Source organism: Lissotriton helveticus, chromosome 6, assembly GCF_964261635.1.
Source record: "Lissotriton helveticus chromosome 6, aLisHel1.1, whole genome shotgun sequence".
In the NCBI taxonomy this organism is placed as follows: domain Eukaryota; kingdom Metazoa; phylum Chordata; class Amphibia; order Caudata; family Salamandridae; genus Lissotriton; species Lissotriton helveticus.
In genome coordinates this window covers 2,790,732-2,814,749 of record NC_136067.1, presented here as the reverse complement: position 1 = coordinate 2,814,749, position 24,018 = coordinate 2,790,732, and the positions used below count along the sequence as shown (strand labels likewise).

The following is a 24,018-nucleotide window of genomic DNA, read 5'->3' as shown; positions in this document are numbered from 1 at the left end:
TCCCGTCCCGCATGGATGACAGTGCCAGCACCACCTCCTCCCTCTCAAAGGGGCGAGCCAAGAACCTACGATCCGTATTGGAGAGCCACGGGAGCTCTATGTGTGACAAGTAGTCTACTATCCCTTCCTCCGGAGCAGGGCCTCTCGAGGCATACAAGGCCTCGTAGTAGTCCCTAAAGCGCATGATTATCTCATCATGTGGTAGCGGGGGACCGGCGTCATCAGATCTCATGATCGGCACAGAAGAGCGCTCCCTGCCCCGCTTAGCCAAGCGGGCCAACACCGCGCCCGGTCGCTCACCCTCACAGTAAGATCTGGCAATAGCATATTTCCCCAAGTGTTTAATCTCTAAATCCGCCTTGTCATTGTACTCCCGGAGAACCACAGCAATCTCCCGGTGGACAGAGTCATCACCAGTGTGCAAGCGCAGCTCTTCCAGATCTCGAAGCCTCCGTTCCAGAAGTGCTAGGTGGCTCCTAATCGATTTTAACACGCCTCCATGCTTTGAAATAACAACTCCCCTGGCATAGAGCTTAAACGCTTCCCAAACCGATTGGAACGAGTCGACAGAGCCCACGTTGGCCTCAAAATATGTTTCCATAGCCTCTAAGAGTTCCTCCTTGAAGAGAGGATCTAATAAGGAATAAGGGGGGAAGCACCAGGAAAAGGGTGGTATCCGTCGCACCGGCACCGAGCAGGAGAGTAAAATAGGCGAATGGTCCGAGAAAGTCCACGGAAGGATCTCACAGGTTCGCACGTCTCGCAGACAGGCCGAGGACACAAACCAGTAGTCTATCCTCGTGTGAATGTTATGGGGGGCAGAATAGTGTGTGAACCTGCCCTGCATCGGGTATCTATTACACCAGACATCAAGTAAATCCAAGGTAGATAAATGCGTAGTCAGTGTGCGGGCAGAGGCCGAAGGCGGCCTGTATGGGCCGTCCGACCTGTCCAACGCTGGGCGCAAAGTCAGATTGAAGTCACCGCCCCAAAACACAACCTTGTCTACAAATGCAGAGACCTTCTGAGCCTGTGTCGTGTAAAAGCTAGGGAGATCAAAATTGGGGCCATACGTATTCACTATGTACATGTCCAGACCTTTACTAGAACAGACCGTAATTGTGAACCACCCCTCACTGTCCGTGGCCACAGGCGTCCAAGTGAAGGATGATTTAGGATTAAGCCAAGTAAGAACCCCTCGGGCATGAGTTGTAAAACCTGCAGCATGGATATTATCACGGAGCCCTCTATACCCAAGGATAGGACTATGAGGCGCCAGGTGCATTTCCTGCAAAATTGCAATGTCTACCCTGTGTTTTGCTAGGTACTGGAGAACCCTACGGACCTTGCGGTGATCGTTCAAGCCCCTCACGTTCCATGTCAGGAGCCGCAGTGTGTCAGGAGTCGCCTCCCCGTCTGTCATGTCCCCCGCCATAAAGAAGTAAAAGAAATCGCGTCAATCACATACATTTTAGCAGCTTGCAGAATTGCATGTCTATCGCTGTCACCACTGCTAGGCAATCCGCATACCACGAACAACAGTTGCTCCACAGCGCCAAGCAACAAAAAGGCCCTTAGAACTGATCCACTCCATCCCCCCCACCCACGCTTGCCCTACCCCAACTAGGCCGCGGTCATCCATCCACCCCAACAGACATCCCCCCCGTTCCATACAACCCTCTGCACTACAACAATCGCAAACTCCCTTTCCCCCCCACAAAACATCCATCCCTCCCCCCCCGCACAAATACCATAGAAACAGTGGTAAGCACACGAGGGCAGAGGTAGCCAGGCTAGTGCGTACCAAAGGTACTCAACAACAGCCCATAAACCGCCCCTCCGTCACCCCCGCACCCCAGAACCTTGAAGAAGGAAGCGTGGCATCAGTACCACAACATGCACACTTGAGAACCAAGCAGAGTCGGATCTAAGAATAGGACATAGGGGGGAATCGCCCCGCCCAATGGGGGCACTAGCCCGCCCACGACAGGTAGCAAACAGGCGCGCACGTTCAAGCATAGTTTATAGTCAGTAACAGTCAAGAAGTTATAATGGTACAGCCATATACATTGTCCGAGATGGTGCATCAACTCAGAGGATCATATACCCAGCTGTCGCAAGTTCGATAAGCAGTTGCCTGACAATGCCGGAGTAGTGGATAATTGAATCATGCACTTCCAGGACATCAGGCCCTGTCAGGTCAGGCGTTATAACTGCCATCAGAGAATAAAGAAAGCAGCAGCCAAACCTGAGGTGTCTCAACCGGGTAGCAATCAGTTCAAATCAAGTCCCAATCAGCCCTGGTCCTCCTGGGAGCCCCCATCCTGCTCAGCGTCCTCACGTCACGGGTGTCGCCTCTCACGCTGCCACTCTTTCAGGGTCTTTTGGAGCGCCTTAGGGTCAGTAAAGATGAGAGATTTCCCCTGTCGGTTGACACGCAGCTTCGCAGGATAAAGCATCGCATAGTCAGCGCCCATTTCTCTCAGTTGGCGTTACATAGGGGCGAATTGTTTCCGGGCCTCCTGGACACGAGCCGTAAAGTCAGGATAAATAGATAAGGTAGATCCCTCGTACTGCAAAGGTTGCTTTTCTCTGGCCAATTTGAGCGCAATGTCTCGATCTCGATATTTCAAAAGTTTGGCTATGATGGGACGCGGTGGCGCACCCGGTTTGGGCCGTGGTCCCAAGGATCGATGCGCCCGTTCCACCACAAACATGTGGGAGAATGCCTCATCCTCCAACAGCTTCTTCAGCAGGCCCTCCATAAATCACTCCATGTTGCCGGTGGGGGTCTTATCCAGGAGTGTCTGCATAGCCCTGCCAAGCTGTCTGTTGTCCGTCTCCAGCGTGGTATGAGCCTCCACCACCTCAGTAATTTGGCGTTCCGACATATCCAGCCTTTCCGCATGTTTATCCAGCCGTTCCGCCATGCGATCCATGCGGTATGTTAAAGCGTCGAGTTTCGTGCCGATGGCCGTCATACCTCCCTGTAGGTTCTTTTCCATGGCCAGGCGTATCTCCCTCAGGTCTTGCTGAGGCGTCACCACCGGCGGGTCCCCACCAGTCGCCCTGCCGCCTCCCTCAGCCTCTGCCGTCTTCGAGGCCTGCTTCGCGAAGGAGAGCTTCGGCTGCGTCCTGTCTTGGCGCCCCATGGCGGAGAGAGGAGAGTCCCCGGGGCCCCGGTGTAGCGCAACAGGCAACGCACCCTTCGCTCGTACCCACTAGGCCAAGAAAGTTGTACCGGCACTCAGCGCAGAAGGAGAGAAGGGGGAGCAGTCGGCCACAGCCCCCAAGGCACCAGTCGCAGACGTGTAGATCAAAAAAGCGCCAAAGCTCAGTGTCCACGCGGGCGGCCCCGCCAAGGCCAACGCCCCACAGCACTTCCAGGCCGCACAGACCGAAGGCGCGCCACAGGCCAGTCTCCGCTTCGGCGTATCAGGTAATCCAAATCAGGAGCAGGGAAGAAGGGAGCAGCCTCTCCTGAGGCAAACACTCACCCACTTACACCGCCATGGGTAGGAGACGCGGCCAGCCCCCCCAGCGCGAGATCGTGCAGGGGACAGTGCCGGGAAACACAGCTCCGAGGTCGGCCGCGATGGTAATGTAGGCTGCGGTCTCACAGGCCCGCCCCTCGCCAATCCGCAGATCTCCGTCCTCCGGTCAGCGAGCTCAATCGTTCCCTTTCCAGCGGGGTCGCGATGACAACTCTACCTTCCAGGCACCAAGATATTACGTTGGCAGTCCCAAATGTGCAGGATAATCCAAGGATAGTGGTTCAGAAAGGAGGAGCTCTGGACTCAGGCAGCCATCTCGTTCGCCGGCTAGCTCCGCCCCCCATTTGTAGTAATAAATACATATATATTTTGAATATATATCCTGTGTGGTGTCCTTTCACTTGGTGTTCAAGGGGTTACATATGGTAATACAGCTGGCTTCACATGCCAAAAGAGTTTAGCCTAAGACTGCTTTGTCCACGCTACCATTAGGATAGCTGGTCTATAAGGTTGACTTACAACCAATCACCATTAGGGTTGCTAGGACTGATACAAGGTGGTCACTAGAACTAGTGAACATCATATATCAGGCCAACTTCTCACAGCCAGGGTACAATGGAGGTAGCCGGGGTACAATGGAGGTAGCCGGGGTACAATGGAGGTAGCCAGGGTACAATGGAGGTAGCCAGGGTACAATGGAGGTAGCCAGGGTACAATGGAGGTAACCAGGGTACAATGGAGGTAACCAGGGTACAATGGAGGTAGCCAGGGTACAATGGAGGTAGCCAGGGTACAATGGAGGTAACCGGGGTACAATGGAGGTAGCCAGGGTACAATGGAGGTAACCAGGGTACAATGGAGGTAACCAGGGTACAGTGGAGGTAGCCAGGGTACAGTGGAGGTAGCCGGGGTACAATGGAGGTAGCAGAGGGACAATAGAGGTAGACTAGGTACAGTGGAGGTAGCGGGGTACAGTGGAGGCAGATGGGAAACAATGGAAGTTAGCTAGAGGTCAATGGATGGAGCTGGGGTGCAGTGAAGGTTAGCCAGTGTCAGTGGGCGTAGCCGGGGTACAATGGAGGTAGCCGGGGTGCAGTGGTGGTAGCCGAGGGACAATAGAGGTAGACTGGGTACAGTGGAGGTAGATGAGAAACATTGGAGGCAGATGGGGGACGATGGAGGTTAAGTAGAGGTCAATGGATGGAGCTGGGGTGGCAGTGAATGTTAGCCAGCGTCAATGGAGGTAGCCGGGGGACAATAGAGGTAGACGGGGGACAATGGGGGTAGCCGAGGTACAGTTGAGGTAGCCGAGGTACAATAGAGGTAGAATGGGTACAGTGGAGGTAGATGGGGGACAATGGAGGTTAGCTAGAGGTCAATTGATGGAGCTGGGGCGCCATTGAAGGCTAGCCAGAGTCAATTGAGGTAGCTGGGGTACAATGGAGGTAGCCGGGGTACAATGGAGGTAGATGGGGACGATGGAGGTTAACTAGAGGTCAATCAATCAATCAAAGCATTTATATAGCGCACTACTCACCCAGTGGGTCTCAAGGCGCTGGGGGAGGGGGGTCCGCTACTGCTCGAACAGCCAGGTCTTGAGTCGCTTCCTGAAGGCGAGGTGGTCCTGGGTCAGGCGGAGGTGGGTCGGGAGGGAGTTCCATGTCTTGGCGGCGAGGTAGGAGAAGGACCGTCCCCCTGTGGTGGCTCTTCGGATGGGGGGGGACGGCGGCGAGGGCGTGGCCGGTCGATCGAAGCTGGCGTTTGGGAGCGTAGAAGTTGAGGCGGCTGTTGAGGTATCCTGGGCCTTGGTTGTTTAGGGCTTTGTGTGCGTGGGTGAGGAGTCGGAAGGTGATTCTCTTGTTGACCGGGAGCCAGTGCAGGTCTCTCAGGTGTCCGGAGATGTGGCTGCGACAGGGGATGTCCAGGATGAGGCGAGCTGAGGCGTTCTGGATCCGCTGGAGTCTCTTCTGGAGTTTGGCGGTGGTTCCGGCGTAGAGGGAGTTGCCGTAGTCCAGACGGCTGGTGACGAGGGCCTGGGTGACCGTCTTCCTGGTCTCGGTGGGGATCCACCGGAAGATCTTACGTAGCATGCGCAGGATGTTGAAGCACGACGAGGAGACTGCGTTGACCTGTCTGGTCATGGAGAGGGAGGAGTCCAGGATGAAGCCCAGGTTGCGTGCGTGGTCTGTTGGTTTGGGTGCGCTGCCTAGGGCCACCAGGAGTCGTCCCAGGCGGAGGGTGAGGATCCCAGGATGAGGACTTCCGTCTTGTCCGAGTTCAGTTTCAGGCGGCTGTTCTTCATCCATTCGGATACCTCCTTCATCCCTTCGTGAAGGTTGGCTCTGGCGGTGGCGGGGTCGTTGGTGAGGGAGAGAATCAGCTGGGTGTCGTCGGCGTAGGAGATGATGTTGAGGTTGTGCTGGCGTGCGATGTCTGCGAGGGGGCTCATGTAGACGTTGAAGAGGGTTGGACTGAGCGAGGAGCCTTGAGGAACGCCGCAGATGACTTCGGTGGCTTCAGATCTGAACGGGGGGAGGCGGACTCTGTGTCCTTCCGGCGAGGAAGGAGATGATCCACTCCAGTGCCTTCTCCTGGATTCCGACGCTGCTGAGTCGCTGCACTAGTGTACGATGGCAGACCGTGTCGAAGGCCGCGGAGAGGTCTAGGAGGATGAGGGCTGCTGTTTCTCCGTTGTCAAGCAGTGCTCGGATGTCATCGGTGGCTGCGATCAGGGCGGTCTCTGTGCTGTGGTTGGCCCGGAAGCCAGACTGCGAGAGGTCGAGGGATCCGTTCGTTTCGAGGAAGGCGGCCAGCTGCTTGTTGACGGTCTTGTCGATGACTTTAGCAGGAAATGGGAGCAGCGAGTTGGGGCGGTAGTTCTTGAGGTCGGTGGGGGCGGCTGATGGTTTCTTTAGTAGAGCGCTGAGTTCGGCGTGCTTCCAGCTCTCCGGGAAGGTAGCGGTGTCGAAGGAGGTGTTGATGATGTCCCGCAGGTGGGGTGCGATGGCAGCGTCGGCCTTGTTTAAGACGTGGTGAGGGCAGGGGTCGGTAGGAGATCCGGAGTGGATGGAGTTTATCGTGCGGACGGTGTCTTCGGTGCTGATCGGGGTCCAGGCGCGGAGGGTGGTGGTGGGGGGCGGTGGTTCGGTCGTGGCGTGTGTCGGTTGCGTGCTGAAGCTGTTGTGTATGTCCGCGATCTTGTTGTGGAAGTAGGAGGCGAGGGAGTTGCAGAGGTCTTGCGAAGGGGTGATGTCGTTGTTACCGGCGTTGGGGTTGGAGAGCTCTTTAACGATGTTGAAGAGTTCCTTGCTGTTGTGTGCGTTGTTGTCCAGTCGTTCCTTGAATGCGGTTTTCTTGGTGGCGTGGATGAGTTGGTGGTGTTTTCGGGTGGCGCGCTTGAGGGCAGTCATGTTGTCCGGTGTTGGGTCTCTGCGCCATGTTCTCTCGAGGGCTCGGCAGTTCTTCTTGGAGCTCTTGAGTTCGTCGTTGAACCATGGGGCTTTCTTGCTACCGGGTCTGCTAGGCGGGGTCTTCAGAGGGGCGAGGTCGTCTGCGCAGTTGCTGATCCACTTCGCGAGGTTGGTGGCCGCCTGGCTTGGGTTCGTTGCGCTGGTGGGTGGGTTCTTGCTCAGGGAAGTCGCGAGCTGGTCGGCTGTGATCTTGTTCCAGCTTCTGCGTGCAACCTGTTGCTGGTGGTGGTGGATCGTGGTCCTTCTGAAGCTGAAGTGGACGCAGCTGTGGTCCGTCCAGTGGAGTCCAGTGGCGTGGCTGAAGGTGATGTCCTTGCAGGATGAGAAGACGGGGTCGAGTGTGTGTCCGGCGTAGTGGGTGGGGGTGCTCACCAGCTGCTTGAGTCCCAGGTTGGCGAGGTTGTCCAGCAGGGTGGTGGTGTTGCGGTCGTTGTTGTTCTCCAGGTGGAAGTTGAGGTCCCCGAGGAGGATGTAGTCAGCGGAGGGGAGGGCGTGCGGGCTGATGAAGTCAGCGATGTCTTCGCTGAATTGTGTGCGTGGTCCCGGTGCGTGGTCAATGGATAGAGTTGGGGTGCAGTGAAGGTTACCAGACACAATGGAAGGAGCCGGGGGACAATAGAGCTGAGGGACAATGGAAAAGAGTAGAGGGATAATGATCACCAGTGAAGGAAGTGGGAGCTGGGGGTGATGGAGGTAGCTGATAAATGAAGGAAGGAGCTTGCGGGCAGTGTGTGTACTCCGTTATCGCTGACCAATGCGGACTTGCTCTGTAACTTGAGCATGATCGAAGACCGATATTGGCCCAATATGCGCCTCGTCCATCAATCCTACCAAGGTATTGCTTAACAGTACATAATCATTGGTGAATGTGTACGGTGAACACGCAAGAAGAAAGGGAAGGCCGTAATGGCAGGGTGGAGCTCCCGCCAGATGTCTTGCAGTACATTTTTCACAGCAGCTCTTTGAGATGCTTAGAGAAAGCGCCTGAGTGGGCGGCTACGCCGCCGTCCCTGCCGTGGCAAGGACGCACACTGCATTATAGTGGTCTGTGAGTATAAATTCTCCCTGGGCTACCCCTGCCTGCATTTCCAAGAAAATTACGAGGTTCGAATCTTGGGATGAATTAGGGCATAGACTGTGGCCACCATAAAGAGTTGCCCCCCTATCGCACCCACGAGGATGAGAGATCTCGCATCTCTATCTGCCCAAACGTCTTGCACAGTCATGGGGAGGTTGCGCTTCAGTTATATTGCCACCCACCGCCCCCTTTCTTTGGTGGCGGCTGAAGAGTGATAGCTTGTAGGTTACGACCTGTGCTTCAGTTTACCCTGATATGGCCATTTTTGGTGGGTTTCCTATAGACAAATTATATCTGGCATGTGGCTTCCCAGTCCATGCCAAATAGCCCCCCATTTATTCGAGTTCAAAAACCACGCCTTAAGTGAGACAATCTGCAGCATTGCACTGAGCGAGCGGTGTGCGCATTGATGTAAAGCGGTAGTGGTCGATGAAAGGATGTCAGTATGGCGGACCCGGTAGAGACCCCTCACTTCCACCCCCCAAGAATTTCCCCAACATGGAAAAAGTAGAAAAATGAAAAAACAAATCTAATCAAACCACAGTATTTTGCTACCACAGGGTGCATCAACCGGGGAGCACTGCACCCCAACGATCAGAGGGTAGAGGGCGGCGGCCTCCCATGTACACTCTGTGGAGGGGCAGGAAGCCTGTCTCCGTGGCCAGGTATGGGCATCATATCTAGGGGTTCTGCCTAATCTGATCCAGACTGCTGCAGAAAGTTTGTGTCTCCCTTCCTCCTCTGTCGGCTACAGCCTAAGAACCAGTATATGTCCCAGATGACGAAAAAGAGCTCACAAAGTCTCCCTGCAGGCAAAGACCCTTCTCCTCCCAGAAATGTCCCTCAAGCATGGGGTTTGCTGGGTGCCCCTCAGCAGTGGATCGTAGGACAATCTGGGACCTGTGCATACCCATCCCACAAGCAGGCGAGGCTGCTGCTGTCCAAAGGTCTCTGCAGCATTCAGGTCCAAGCAAAACAACAAGTTCACTTCAGCTCCTTCTTCCCACCTGTAAGCAGCTGAGGGGATGAGAGCTGATCTTGGTCTCTGTGGGGGGCGGAGCTGGGAGATTGAGGTGTGTCCCGTACATTGACCCCTTGAGTTGCTCCAGGCCCGAGTTATCTAACGATGTCTGAAATAGAGGAGGAGGCACGTATAGAAGGACCTGCCCATCCGCCCAATGCTACTGCCGATTACCTGGTGCTTGGCCCGCTCAGACTGGCTACCCCATGTACTGGAGACTTTCGCTGTTGATGGGCAGCATAACAATGACTGCCTGTGGTGGGGAGTCTTCACCCTCACCCTGATTGCGTGAATCCTTGGTACACTTGACACTACAACCTCAGTGCACCCCCCCTTGAATTTACGAACTGTTGGTGCTCACTAGAGCGTTTGGACGACAACATGTTCCGCTGTTGTCCTTTTGGAATTATGATTACGTTTTCCAAGTTTATGAGACTGATATTCTTTCCCTTTCCCTTTGCTGTGTGCTTGCGGGGCGGTGGGACCGTACGGGCGTTGCGATGGACATGGTGTGACAATTTGATCTGTTGTGCTGTTGGGTGGGATATTGGGGGTGGGTGGTGGGGGGCGGGGGGTGGAGAAACGGAATTGCAATGTCTACTGTTAATTTTTGCACCTGGAACGTACGTGGCATGCATACCCCCTCGCGACGTTACCAGGTATACTCATATCTTAAACGACACCAAGTACAGGTAGCACTGCTACAAGACAGAACAAGAGACACACACACTGCGGCACAGGTGGAGGGGACAACTATATGCCACAGGTTTCTCAGCATATGCGCGTGGAACTTTGATATGGACTCGCCCAGGGGTCCCCTTTGCTCTCACTCAAAGCACGCTAGAACCTGAAGGCAGATATGTGATATTGCAGGGTAGACTAGATGGACAGCAGATAGTCATAGCCTCTGTGTATGCCCCTAACACTGAACAAGGACGTTTTCTTACGCGATTATCGACGGCACTAGCGCCGTGGCCAGGCGTCCCACTCTTGCTTGGGGGCGACTACAATTGTGTGCTAGATGTCCAACTGGACCGCTCATTCCCCCCACTGGCAAATGCACCGATAACCGGAACATCGCGAGCATTCGCTGACTGGGCAGCACAGTGGGATCTCCACGATGACTGGCGTAATCGCAATCCCAACACAAGGATATACTCGTATTATTCGGGGGCACACACGCTGCATGTCAGACTAGACAGATTCATGTTATCTAGTGACCTACTGCCTCATGTCACAGACTCCTGCTATCTAGGTCGCACTCACTCAGATCACAACCCTCACACCCTTGACTTTACCTGGGAACGCCCACACCCACCGATCCCCACGTGGAGACTCCAGCCAGGCGTCTTGCTGGACGCCCCATTCTGGGAAACACTCGTCTCACATTCTCCAATATTTTAAGGATAATACTGATACTGCGTCCACCTCGCAGATTGAGTGGGACGCGTTTAAAGTGGTCACACGTGGTCGTTGTCTGGGCACACAGGCGGGACTGAGGCGTCAGGTGGATAGGGATCTGACGAGGGTGGAGTCTGCCCTATTGGATGGCGAGCAGGAGGCAATGCAGGGCAACGACACGAGACTAGTGACCGCCCGCGAGCAACATGGGCAACTTCTGGATAGGTTGAAGAACCTGAATTATGCCGCACACTCGGCCTGCACACACCACGCTGGAGACAAGCCAGGCAAGCTCTTGACTTGGCTGATACGGAGAGACACTCAAACGTTACCGGTGACGTCAATCCGTACTGCACAAGGTACCGTGATATACACACAGAGGGCCATATATGAGGCTTTTACTAGTCACTACGTGGATCTGTACCGCTCCCGGTTGCGAGCCACTGGGGATGATATCTCCGGGTACTTATCGGAACTGCCACTGCCAACGGCCACTAATGCACAACGCGCCGAACTGGGCGCGCCGTTCACGACGGAGGACCTTCGAGCTGTTATATTCTCCCTCTCTAACGGTAAGACCCCAGGCCCTGATGGCTTGCCTGCGGAGTTTTACAAGGCCTATTCGACTACCCTCATCCCCGAGCTTCTGCGGATGTATAAGGCGGCGATAGACGATGCCACTATTCCACCCACTCTTAACGAGGCAAACGTGATCTCGCTTCTGAAGCCTGGTAGAGACGGCTCAATATGGGATCTTATAGGCCACTGGCCTTCCTTAACACGGATTATAAGATCCTGGCGTCTGCACTGGCTCAGAGGCTGGCGCCTCTGGTCCCCACACTAGTACACGCTGACCAGAACGGTTTTGTGCCCACCCGTAGCACATCTTATAACATCAGGCGGCTATTTCGTGTACAGAGCCTGGCTGTGTCCCGATGGCCGCGATCGGGATGTGTTATACTGGATCTTGAGAAGGCGTTCGATTCAGTGGAATGGCCCTACCTCATGCAGGTCCTGGGAAAATTTGAGCTGGGTGCTGACTACATCCGAATGGTGGAACTCCTTTACTCTGACCCGGTGGCGCGGGTACGCACAGGCAGACTTTTCTCTGATCCGGTCCGAGTGCGAAGAGGCACCAGACAAGGATGCCCCCCTCCCCTCGGAGATGTGTCGGGACTTCGTGTCAATTGGGCGAAATCAGGGGTGTACTCTTTCGCCACGGACACCCCGGAGTGCGACATTATGGTGATAGGGGAGCGACTTCTTTGGTATCCAATCTTGTTTAGATATCTGGGAATTCAAGTTTTTCGTGACTCCACTGATCTGTTGGATGGTAATATCACCAGAACAATTTCATCACTTACAGCCCAAGTGTCCTTTTGGACCTCTCTCCCGTTGAACGTCCCCAGTCGCATTACACTGGCAAAGATGGTCGCCCTACCTCGGTTGCTGTACTTTTATGCAAACCTACCTGTGTATGTCCCTACTCGTATTTTCCGAGAACTGGAAATTCTAATCAGACGCCTGATCTGGAACAAAGGGCGCCCCAGAGTTGCGTTGAAAACCCTATATGCTGCGACGGAGAATGGAGGGTTGTCGGTCCCTAATCACGAGCTTTATTATCTAGCAGCGCAGTTGCAGTGGGTCACATATTGGCTGAGTGGGAAGAATTTGGGGGATACTGCCTCAGTTGACGAGGTCATGACGGCCCCGCAAATACATGCGTTATTTCACCCCTTATCTAAGTCCCGCTGCCCTGACCAACTGCACCTCGCGGTGGCGAGAAAGTGCTATATGAGGAGACAAACTCACGAGCGCTACCAAGCCATACGCACCCAACCTACCACTACTGGGTACACCTTGGGAGGGGGGGGCACTCGTGGGGCCTGCGTTGAGCAGCTGGGCGGCAGTTGATTTGGAGAGCCTGGGCGACTTGTTTGAAGATGGCGCCCTGTTTCCTTTTGCGACTTTGGCGGACGGCACGGGCCTACCGGCTGGACAATTCTTGACACACGCAACGCTCCTGCATGTATTGACACGAGCCTGGGGAACACTAACGGAGGAGCCCCCAACGCACCTGTTGATTCAGTATCTACATGTGATGGGGAACGGCTCTCACGTGATACATTGGCTCGCCCAGGCGCTGCACACACACACGCAGTTCTCGTCACAGTGGCTGCGAGACAAGTGGACAGCTGATAGGGGCCGGGACTGGACTGACAGGGAATGGACGCAGATACTGGCCGGGATAATACACATACCGCGCAATGCCTGTTTTAAGATTATATAATATTATATCGTGCACCGTGCCTATCTGTTCCCTGACAAGATCAATAGATACTTCGGACTAACTACTTCAGCGTGCCCCAGATGCGGACTTGTAGATGCACCACTCCTACACGCACTCTGGACATGCCCCTCCCTGCGCACCTACTGGTCCACGGTGTCAGACACCTTGACGGGAGGCAGTTTGCCACATACATGGGAAGCATGTTTGCTGGGTCTGTTCAGAAGGACGAAACAGAAAAAAGTCCGGGAGAGGTTCTGGGACCCGGGGCTGATAACAGCGAAACGCCTCAGTACCAAGCGCTGGAAAAATAACACTCCCCGACCCCCCCCCTGTCCCCCCCCCCCCCCCCCCCCCCCCCAGGATCTACACTGGCGTAGATCTTTTGACAACTGGGCAAGGGCGGAAAGTGCAGCGCTACACAGCGAAGAAACAGCGGGGCTCCGCAAGTATCCCATAGCACTAGACTGGGATAGCACCTTAACGACCTACCATCAGGTGTGCCTGCAAAGTGGCATTGTTTAAACGCTAATGCCTCCCCTTGCGTAGTTCCGATTGGGGTTTCCTCCCCCCTGCCCTCCCGCCGGGCCCCTCTCCCCCTCCCCCCCCACTGCTGCGCACTTGGCAGATCTTATATTTAGAGCCTCACTGCTGAGGGGTACATGCCTGTCTCCGCCCGCCTGGCCGGTAAGCATCACGCAAACACACGCACTCGCTGTTGAACACTGCCCAGTCTCTAGTTTCCGCACCTTCCAGATTGTTCTTTATATTTGTTAGTTTTTGTAATAAAGCTTTGGATGTATATTGTATTGCTGATGTGCCCAACCTATTTTGAACTACTGCCATGGCATAGCCTATGCTCCGAACTGAACAAATATCTGATGTGATATTGGGAAGCAACACTTGCTCTACCACCACCTATCTGCGTACCCAAGTCAACTCAGAGGGCAGCCACACTCTTAGTTGAGCCATCTTAATTTCCTCCCATAGTTCTATCTTGAAGGCACTAGAAGTTCCAGGATCTCTGCCTTTGTCAGGGCCATTGCATGGGCTTGGGATGTCAGTCTGCTGCGTCTGACTGTGGATGATCGAGGTATGCGCAGAGAGCGGTCTGTGCAGCTGATTTCTTTTTAAGGGGCATGGAGAGGTTCTCCGTTCGTTGTGCTTGATGGATGTGTTGAAAATAGAAACCTTCTCAGGGGTCCCACTGATAATTGGTCCTTTTAAACCAACAAAGAAGAAATTAGCACAGAAGCTGAAATATAAAAAGGACATCTTTATTAACCTCAAATGAGGGGGACTACGTCACACAAAAGTCTTAGCAACTGAATGAGGCAGTCTAAGGAGTACAGAAACCAGGGACCTTATATGTGCTTAGGGTTACATAGTCAGCATAAGACCAAGGGGCAGTCCTGGCACATGTAAGCATGCAAAAATGACTAGGATGGGCATGCAAGATCTGCTTGCTCAACAAAGTGTGAGGAGCTAACAGTTGCTAATTCTGGTGAACACATCCTGACATTTACAGACTAGAAACAGTTGCAAGGATAGCTGCAAGCTCAACTGAGCATGTGCGAAAGTGGAAGATGCTAAATATAGTTTTTTTCTAGGCAGATTACAAGAGCAGTCAACATTGAGGGAGGACAGAGCACATGGCGAGCACGTGGCAGCACATGGGAAACAAGATGGCTGCCAGAAATACAAAATGGCTTTCAGCTCATGCTAACAAATCCCTCCAATATTTAACAGATGGTCAAGCTTCCCCCCACAGCTGACTCTCGCAGCCCAGCTCCAGCCAAGCCATCGAGATTCCAGCTCCAGTCCGCGAACACTATTCCATCATTGATTGTGCATCAGGAAGGCCTTTCCCGACTCCTCGGGGGCTCCATGCCCAGCTAGTTGCTGCAGTCATCTTGGGGTGGCATCGATTGCAGATGCCATCTTGGAGGTGGCATCCATTGCAGATGCCATCTTGGAGGTGGCGTCCATTGCGCCGCCATCTTGGAGGCTGCTGCTGCGGTCCACAAATCACAATTTGACAGCTCCATTCATGCTCGCAGGTGTCGTAAAGCACCCCAGGGACAGCAGTGCCTCCTCTGCAACATGCCGCCGGGAGATTCGTTGTGTTTCCTGCATTGTTGCTGTCACCCACATTTGCCTAATAGCTGTGACCTGCGGGAGCGATGGTGAGAAGTGTCTCACCGCTTTGCCATCTTAGCCGCGCCCTCCCAGTTTAAGAGATTTCTTCTGTTCTCCAATTAACCCCTTAGCTGCGGCGGCTATTCCGCCGCGGCGCTAAGGGGGAGGGGCGGCGGCGCGGCACTCCCGTACTCGTGACGGAACCGCTCCATCACGAGCCTCGGGTGGGCTGTGCTTGTGACGGAACGGTTTCATTGCGGCCCCACCTGCCTAAAAGAACGTTCAGCGCAGGCGCGGAATTCGTGGCGCGCAGGCGCGGTGAGCGGGCCGTGTCTGAACCGTTCCGTCACGCGCACGCAACGGGTTAATCGCACACACAGATTTGTAGTATGTACTTAGTTTGGTTCTCCTGGCTGGTCTGCATCGTAAAAGTGGAATGATTGTGCGAGGACAGCATGCTTATTCATTGTGTTCAGAAATTTTTTTATTTACTTTACTATCACAACAACATGTGCCTGTGAATTAAATTACAGTGAGCTGATCTCAGTCTTGCCTTCCAGGGAAAAGTAAAGCTCCACACCTAATTCTAATTTCTGCTAACGCACAAGGAATTGTCAGAAGGGCACGCTCCTTTCTATCTTAAGTTTAGGAATTTGAGCCAAAATACACAGTTTAAGCATTTTTGCAAATAGATGCAGTTTGAAACCTGTGATAGAGCGTTTGTTGCATGTATTGCTGTTGATACATGTGCTCTGCACATTCCTCCCGTCTAGTGTTGGGTTCAGGCATTTGCAAGTTGTGTTATTTTGCGGCAAATAAGTCTTTCGAGTCACGAGATGTAGTGACTCCTACCTTAGTTGGCAATGTGCATGATCATCGACTCATGTTAGTTTATTTCCCACCATTGGGTTCGGACGTGTAGTGATAGGGCTCTGTGTTCGGGCTGGTCTTGTAGCACTTTCCTTCTGGTCCTTTCAGTTACTTTGTCTGGTTGTACTGGAAGAAACTTCACTTGGTGAGCCCTTTATATTTTCTGCAGAGCGACGTGCAATGGACACTAGCCTTCTTTGACGCCTCACAGTCAGTACCTCCGGCACAGTCAGTGCCTCGGGCCCTCTTCGGGGCCCTTGCCTTGAGGACTTTGTCGCCATGAATGTGTGAATAGTAGATCTGGTGTTGGTAACTGTCGGTACCCAATGCTGTCTGCAGTGGTAGAGCAGCAACAACTTGTTGCGGGGCAGGCCTTTCTGTTACCACGGACCACTCTCAAGTTGGGTAGGAAGCTCACCTCTACCTCAAGTTGTGATACCTTCTCTCTATGGCAGTAGTGAGCTGCGAGCCCTCACACTACAAGAACACTTCATGCAAGTTTATGAAGATGCGGTGGTGCTCAGGACAAACCCGAAGTTCCTTCCTAAGATTGTTTTTCATTTCCATCCTAACCTGACAATAGAGCTCCCAGTCTTCATTTCCCAATTAGACTGGGTAGCAGAGAAAGTGCGTAATACCCTAGACTAAAAGCGCACTGTTATGTACTATACAGACTGAGTTACTTTTTTAAAAAGAAAACCAAATGTTTGTGGCCTTTGCAAAGCCTCACAAGGGCCACCAATCTCCAAAGCAGGGTTTGCTAGAAGCATAGTTGGGTGTATCCAGGCATGCTATCAAAAAGCCAAGAGCCCTCCCTGTTACCTCCGCGACCTGCCCTTCCCACAAGAAGGCTTCAACCACTGCTTTCTTTAGGAAGCATTCACCTTGCTGATACATGCATGGCAGCTAGATTGTAAACCCACACATCTACAGTGCTGTTGGGTGGAGGTTCTAGTCAAACAACGGGCAATGGTTGGCCAGACATCTTCATCCACACGCAGGCCACTACTTACAGGAGGTCACTGCTGTACGGTCTATGCAGAGGATGCATCTCTCCAGCAACACACGCCACGATCGGAATATGTTACTTACCCTGTAAGAATCTGTTTGTAGCATGTAGTGCCATAGGGACACATGCTCTCTCCCTCCTTCCAGGAAGTGTGTGGCTCTGATCGCAAATCTTTTCTCTTTTCAGTTAATATATTTTTTGTGAAAACACACGTGCATCATAGAGTGTTCACTAACTACTCAATGCTACTCTCACACGCTGTGCAGAAAATGATCTGACGTAGAGTCTGTGTCCGTGTGCATTGCCAAGTAGGAAGGAGTCACTGGCTCTTGTGACTTGAAAAACGTATTCGAAATAAAATAACTTGCAAACTCCGAACCCAAAACAAGATGGCACGAGTATCCAGAGCATGGGAATCTACAGCCATGTACGCTAAAAACAGACGCTTGCCGGGTTAGTAACTGTTTCCTTCACCCATAGGTGATGTCCAAAATATATATTTTTTTAACCTTGCAGATCAGACAAACAGGATTTAAGCAGGCCCTGTGTTGATAGTTTAATGAAGAGATCCCAATAATGATAAGAAATAAAACTGTAATAACCAAACATGCAGAGAACTTGGAGAAGGCTTCAATTGTTGGAGGGGAGTTTCCATCCCGCAGGTTGTATATAAGCAGTTGAAGGAAGTGAACAATACATTTTGTAGAATGGAGTATTGAGATACAAAGAATACATTTCCAGCTACCCCAGTTCCCTAAACCCCCAATATTAGCTGAAAAGTAAACCATACTTTTTAACCCTTTCACTGCGGCGGCTATTCCGCCGCAGTGCTAAGGGGCGGGGGGGCCGCGAGGCGCTCCCGCGCTGGTAACGGAACCGCTCCGTCACGCCCCTTGGGTGAGCTGTGCTTGTGACGGAACGGTTCCGTCACGGCCCGCCCGCTCTTTAGAACGTCAGCGCAGGCACAAAATCAGCGGCGAGCGGGCCGTGACAGAACTGTTCCGTCACCAGCACAGACCACCCGAGGGGCGTGACGGAACGGTTCTGTCACAAGCGTGGGAGGGGTTAAAAGGTAAGACAATATCTTGCAGGATTCTGCTAAACTCTTGCTTACAATTAGAACAAGTAAATGGAACATGCAGTTTAATCCTATACTCAGAGTTGTCGTATAGTGGGTGACGTTGTGAATTCAGCGTACGCTTTTGCAACACTCCAAAGCCTTTTGCTAAAAATTTTAAAACCTAAACATGGGAGTTACAGCAGATGCTCTGGGGCACATTCACCGCCCTTGAACTAAACGGCACTCCAGGTACCGCCCAACTTAAAGCCCCACCTGCATAACCAGAATACGAGGTCACGCACAGCTGTCCTCTACATCTTCTCCTCAAATATCCAACGCTATCCCCCGACACAAGCGTTTACTGCAGAACCGCTATGGAGAGTCCATAGCGCCTGAGATAGAAGTGTATCCTGTTGCGTATCGTCAACTGTCCTAGGCCCCGTACATTCCGCATTAGGAATTTCCATTGAAGATCCATCTAGTATCTTGCACCACAACACCCAACCCCCGCCCGTAACAGCCAGCCCAGCCTCGCTTTGTACGACCCACGGCCAATAATGTTTTTTCAGCGACTTGGCTGTCAGAATGGGTTTGGAAGATAGATTTTCCCATAGCGTTCTCAAGCTACTAGTAGCTTTTTAATTAGCTGAAACCAAACAATTTGGTTAAACCTCTTCGCCTCCATCACATCACTAAGGGCCATGGCGTACTGAACTAATTCTGGTTGGGACCATAACCGTCTCTAAAATAGCAAAGGCCTGTGTCTCGCTTCATTGACTAATGATTTCCTACCCATGTTGAGCATTAAACGTCTCTGTGGAGTGCTGGGTGGGAGACGAGCTAAACTTCTCAGAACTTTATTCTCAGATCTCGTTAGAGAAGATGTGTTGAAAAAAAACACAATTCTGATCCTTCTAGGACTGAGCCCACTGCTTTGGCATCCAGAATCTGCGGCTCTGGAGTGATGGGTTTACCAAAGGAGCTACTATGTTCTTTCAATACTACACCCGTGATCTACCTGTGTTTGAGCGACATTAAGTCCCCGTGAGGTTTCCATGAGAGGGTTGAAGACAAAGTGACACCCAAATAATTAAAGACGTCTACCCTCTGGAGTGGCAAGCCCCTCCCCCCCCCCCAACTCTATCTGCCCTTAAACGATCTGTGTTTCTTAAAGGACATAAACTTTGTCTTGAATTAATCTTCAATTCCTGTTCTCTGCAAAATTCGTCAAAACGGAGTTGCACAAGCTGCAACCCGCTAGGTGCTTTGGAGATCAGTAGGGTGTCGTCTGCGAACAACAGTATTGGTGTTTTTATGCCTGGGTAGGGAAAAAAGAAAGAAAATGAGCAATATCATTAAGGAATAAAGAAAACCGGGTAGGAGCCAAGACGCAGCCTTGGCGAACATCCTTATTGATGGGGAAACCGGTCCGTTCGTTCGCCCCGGCTGCTTCATCGCACCTGCGCATAATTGCCCTCATGTATACAAATTAATATGGTAAACCGGTCCAAAGGCATGCCCGTGTTGCCAAGTACCTGCCATAGCTTCTTGCGGGCGACTGAGTCACCAGGCGATTTGAGATCGACAAAGACAACGTACATGCTGCCCCCGCAGATCTTTACAGCCCTCCAATATAGATGCAAGAAGCAAACAAATCCGGTCCATTGTATATATTTTCACCATCATAGCCCCTCAGCTTCAACACAGTTGAGCAATCCCGTTCCCCACAACTGAATCCAGAACCACAACAGCACCCTCCGTATCTCCCCATACCCCCTCCCCAGGCTGTGATCCCCAAACAACTGTGGTCCGCGCCCAGTAGGCCTGTAATCTGCATCCACTGCCCCATCACCCCCAAGAACGGCCAAAACCTCTGCCTCTCCAGTTGGCCAATAAGGTATACCTTCACTGGAGTCTCTTGAACTTCCGGTTGTTGCTTCACTCTGTGGGCAGGGGAGAACCCCTGCCAAGCCTCCATTGACAGAGCAGATATTGTTGTTTTTAACGATTCCCGTTTGGATGTGTTCATATCAAAAGTAACAAGCATTGGAAATGCAATAGTGCTCGCATTAGGAAAGTTTGAGCTATTGGTCTTATAAATGATTTTTTATTTTTATTTATGTGTTATTTTTTAAAATAGCTAAATTAATAGCTCTGTCATTTACAATGCCAATAGTTCTACCTTTCGCAAATGTGACACCTATAGCATTTGTAATGCAACATGTTTTGTATTTACGTGACTTAGATGTATTGATATTACAAATAACAATGGCTTTTAATTGTTTTAAATAATTAATACTTAAATAAATAATTTATTTAATTTGTAATGGCAATAGCTTAAACTTTTGTAAATAACTTTTGTGAAGAATATGTTCAGTGTTTTTTTATTGTGACGAAAATCCAAGAACAGAAGTGAAATATTAACATCTTTTTTTGATTTGTAATAAAGCGTGAAAGCTTGAAACATTGAAAGAACATATTTGAACCAGTGATGCTGTGGTTGCGCGGAGTGATGCTGTGGTTGCGCGGAGTGATGCTGTGGTTGCGCTGAGTGATGCTGTGGTTGCGCTGAGTGATGCTGTGGTTGCGCTGAGTGATGCTGTGGTTGCGCTGAGTGATGCTGTTGTTGCGCTGAGTGATGCTGTGGTTGCGCTGAGTGATGCTGTGGTTGCGCAGAGTGATGCTGTGGTTGCGCAGAGTGATGCTGTGGTTGCGCTGAGTGGTGCTGTGGTTGCGCTGAGTGGTGCTGTGGTTGCGCTGAGTGGTGCTGTGGTTGCGCTGAGTGGTGCTGTGGTTGCGCTAGGTGGTGCTGTGGTTGCGCTAGGTGGTGCTGTGGTTGCGCTGAGTGATGCTGTGGTTGCGCTGAGTGATGCTGTGGTTGCGCTGAGTGGTGGGTGCAGCGGTGGAGCTTAGTGGGTGCATTGGTGGAGCTGTTTGGTGGGTGCATTGGTGGAGCTTAGTTGGAGCATCGGTGGAGCTGTGTGGTGGGTGCATCGGTGGAGCTGTGTGGTGGGTGCCTCAGCGGAGCTGTGTGGTGGGTGCCTCAGCGGAGCTGTGTGGTGGGTGCATCGGTGAAGCTGGGTGGTGGGTGCATCGTTGGAGCTGTGTAGGTGGAGCTGTGTGGTGGGTGCATCAGTGGAGCTGTGTGGTGGGTGCATCAGTGGAGCTGTGTGGTGGGTGCATCGGTGGAGCTGTGTGGTGGGTGCATCGGTGGAGCTTAGTGGGTGCATCGGTGGAGCTGTGTGGTGGGTGCATCGGTGGAGCTGTGTGGTGGGTGCATCGGTAGAGCTGTGTGGAGGGTGCATCGGTAGAGCTGTGTGGAGGGTGCATCGGTTGAGTTGTGTGGTGGGTACCTCGGCGGAGCTGTGTGGTGGGTGCATCGGCGGAGCTGGGTGGTGGGTGCATCGGCGGAACTGGGTGGTGGGTGCATCAGTGGAGCTGTATGGTGGGTGCCTCGGTGGAGCTGTGTGGTGGGTGCATCGGTGGAGCTGTGTGGTGGGTGCATCGGTGGAGCTGTGTCGGTGGAGCTGTGTAGTGGGGGCATCGGTGGAGCTGGGTGGTGGGTGCATCGGTGGAGCTGTGTCGGTGGAGCTGTGTGGTGGTTGCATCAGTGGAGCTGTGTGGTGGGTGCATCGGTGGAGCTGGGTGGTGGGTGCATCAGTGGAGCTGTGTGGTGGGTGCATCGGTGGAGCTGGGTGGTGGGTGCATCGGTGGAGGTGTGTGGTGGGTGCTTCGGTGGAGCTGTGTGGTGGGTGCTTCGGTGGAGCTGTGTGGTGGGTGCTTCGGTGGAGCTGTGTGGTGGGTGCATCTGTGGAGCTGTGTGGTGGGTGCATCTGTGGAGCTGTGTGGTGGGTGCCTCGGTGGAGCTGTGTGCTGGGTGCATCGGTGGAGCTGTGTGCTGGGTGCATCAGGGAGCTGTGTGCTGGGTGCATCGGTGGAGCTGTATGGTGGGTGCATCAGTGGAGCTGTATGGTGGGTGCCTCGGTGGAGCTGTGTGGTGGGTGCATCGGTGAAGCTGTGGGGTGGGTGCATCGGTGGAGCTTAGTGGGTGCATTGATGGAGCTGTGTGGTGGGTGCATTGTTGGAGCTTAGTTGGAGCATCGGTGGAGCTGTGTGGTGGGTGCATCGGTGGAGCTGTGTCCGTGGAGCTGTGTAGTGGGTGCATCGGTGGAGCTGGGTGGTGGGTGCATCGGTGCAGCTGTGTCCGTGTAGCTGTGTGGTGGCTGCATTGGTGGAGCTGTGTGGTGGGTGCCTCGGTGGAGCTGTGTGGTGGGTGCCTCGGTGGAGCTGTGTGGTGGGTGCATCGGTGGAGCTGTGTGGTGGGTGCATCGGTGGAGCTGTGTAGGTGGAGCTGTGTGGTGGGTGCATCGGTGGAGCTGTGTGTTGGGTGCATCGGTGGAGCTGTGTGGTGGGTGCATCGGTTGAGCTGTGTGGTGGGTGCCTCGGTGGAGCTGTGTGGTGGGTGCATCGGTGAAGCTGTGGGGTGGGTGCATCGGTGGAGCTTAGTGGGTGCATTGATGGAGCTGTGTGGTGGGTGCATTGTTGGAGCTTAGTTGGAGCATCGGTGGAGCTGTGTGGTGGGTGCATCGGTGGAGCTGTGTGGTGGGTGCATCAGTGGAGCTGTGTGGTGGGTGCATCGGTGGAGCTGTGTCGGTGGAGCTGTGTGGTGGGTGCATCGGTGAAGCTGGGTGGTGGGTGCATCGGTGTGACACCTATAGCATTTGTAATGCAACATGTTTTGTATTTACGTGACTTAGATGTATTGATATTACAAATAACAATGGCTTTTAATTGTTTTAAATAATTAATACTTAAATAATTTATTTAATTTGTAATGGCAATAGCTTAAACTTTTGTAAATAACTTTTGTGAAGATTATGTTCAGTGTTTTTTATTGTGACGAAAATCCAAGAACAGAAGTGAAATATTAACATCTTTTTTTGATTTGTAATAAAGCGTGAAAGCTTGAAAACAGATTGAAACATTTGAACCAGTGATGCTGTGGTTGCGCTGAGTGATGCTGTGGTTGCGCTGAGTGATGCTGTGGTTGCGCTGAGTGATGCTGTGGTTGCGCTGAGTGATGCTGTGGTTGCGCTGAGTGATGCTGTGGTTGCGCTGAGTGATGCTGTGGTTGCGCTGAGTGATGCTGTGGTTGCGCTGAGTGATGCTGTGGTTGCGCAGAGTGGTGCTGTGGTTGCGCAGAGTGGTGCTGTGGTTGCGCAGAGTGGTGCTGTGGTTGCGCTGAGTGGTGCTGTGGTTGCGCTGAGTGGTGCTGTGGTTGCGCTGAGTGGTGCTGTGGTTGCGCTGAGTGGTGCTGTGGTTGCGCTGAGTGGTGCTGTGGTTGCGCTGAGTGGTGCTGTGGTTGCGCTGAGTGGTGCTGTGGTTGCGCTGAGTGGTGCTGTGGTTGCGCTGAGTGATGCTGTGGTTGCGCTGAGTGGTGCTGTGGTTGCGCTGAGTGGTGCTGTGGTTGCGCTGAGTGGTGCTGTGGTTGCGCTGAGTGATGCTGTGGTTGCGCTGAGTGATGATGTGGTTGCGCTGAGTGATGCTGTGGTTGCGCTGAGTGATGCTGTGGTTGCGCTGAGTGATGCTGTGGTTGCAGCGGTGGAGCTGTGTGGTGGGTGCATCGGTAGAGCTGTGTGGAGGGTGCATCGGTTGAGTTGTGTGGTGGGTACCTCGGTTGAGTTGTGTGGTGGGTACCTCGGCGGAGCTGTGTGGTGGGTGCATCGGCGGAGCTGGGTGGTGGGTGCATCAGCTGAGCTGTGTGGTGGGTGCATCGGTGGAGCTGGGTGGTGGGTGCATCGGTGGAGGTGTGTGGTGGGTGCATCGGCGGAACTGGGTGGTGGGTGCATCAGTGGAGCTGTATGGTGGGTGCCTCGGTGGAGCTGTGTGGTGGGTGCATCGGTGGAGCTGTGTGGTGGGTGCATCGGTGGAGCTGTGTCGGTGGAGCTGTGTAGTGGGGGCATCGGTGGAGCTGGGTGGTGGGTGCATCGGTGGAGCTGTGTCGGTGGAGCTGTGTGGTGGTTGCATCAGTGGAGCTGTGTGGTGGGTGCATCGGTGGAGCTGGGTGGTGGGTGCATCGGTGGAGCTGTGTGGTGGGTGCATCGGTGGAGCTGGGTGGTGGGTGCTAATTTGGAAACAGCAGTTGGCACAGTAAAGGCAGAAGGCCTTGAAAAGGGAAGGGCGACTCAT

General features: G+C 53.1%; 1 protein-coding gene across 1 annotated transcript in view; it reads left to right on the top strand.

The window, feature by feature from the left end:
- Nucleotides 1-24,018, top strand: part of LOC144761524 (uncharacterized) — a 745,631-nt gene that overhangs the window by 487,712 nt on the left and 233,901 nt on the right.